Source organism: Bison bison, unplaced genomic scaffold, assembly GCF_000754665.1.
Source record: "Bison bison bison isolate TAMUID 2011002044 unplaced genomic scaffold, Bison_UMD1.0 scf7180017852563, whole genome shotgun sequence".
Taxonomy (NCBI): Eukaryota; Metazoa; Chordata; class Mammalia; order Artiodactyla; family Bovidae; genus Bison; species Bison bison.
Window position 1 is genome coordinate 36,254 of NW_011483136.1, and position 949 is coordinate 37,202.

The 949-nt window shown below is 46.3% G+C and overlaps 1 pseudogene; it reads right to left on the bottom strand.

The window, feature by feature from the left end:
• Positions 1–202: 202 nt before the first annotated feature.
• On the bottom strand, positions 203–549 carry LOC104997861 (annotated as a pseudogene).
• Positions 550–949: the final 400 nt, after the last annotated feature.

Sequence of the window (949 nt, forward strand, 5' to 3'; positions counted from 1 at the left end):
GGACAGAGGAGCCTGGTGGGGTCACAAAGAGTCAGACACAACTTAGTGACCAAACAACAACAATGGTATACATACTATGTGTCAGGACCTCTTGTAAGTACCTAAGGTATGAACACAGAGTTGGGAAAAGAAGTTCACAATTGGCTTTTTTTTTCTTTTTTTTTTTTAACATAAAAAGGATTTTATTTGCAGGAGTGGGACTCTAGTCAAACAAGCCAAACCCCGTGTCGTCGTCTGACTACTCTGACTCTTCCTTCTTCTCCTCCTTCTTCTCCTCTGCTGTGGCTGGAGCAGAACCTGCAGCAGGTGCTGCAGATCCTGGGGTATCAGAGACAGCCACAGCCCCACCAGCAGGCACACTGGCCAGCTTGCCAATATCCTGGGTAATGACTCCTCAATGTTCTTTCTGTTCAGCTCACTGATGACCTTATTGAGCTGGTCATTGTCTGCCTCAGTGCCGATGCCATTCAGGATCTTTTTGATTTCCTTGGCCCTGAGAGAGGAATTGCCCCCGAGGGCGGCCAACAAATAGAAGCTGACTTAACGCATCTCAGCAGCGCACGGCAGCCTCGCACATGTGGCCTAGGCGGCTTCAGGGATGGAAAGGAAGGCCATAATTGGCTCGTATATGTTAGTTGAAACAGGCTCCAGGGACCACTGTGTATAAGAGAAAAAGAAGAATGAAGGATGAATCCAGGTTTTTATTATGAGCAACAGAGGGGACGGTGTGGTCATCAAATAAGATGGGGTGTATTATGAGTGGGTCAAGTTTGGGGGCATTGCATATCAGGAGTTCAACTTTCCACATACTAGTTAGGCATGTTTCTTAAACATCCAAATGCAGACATCAAGTAGGTAGCAGGCTATATGATTCTGAAGTTCTGAAAAGACATTTGGGATGAATATATGATTACTGCTGCTGCTAAGTCACTTCAGTCCTGTCCGACTC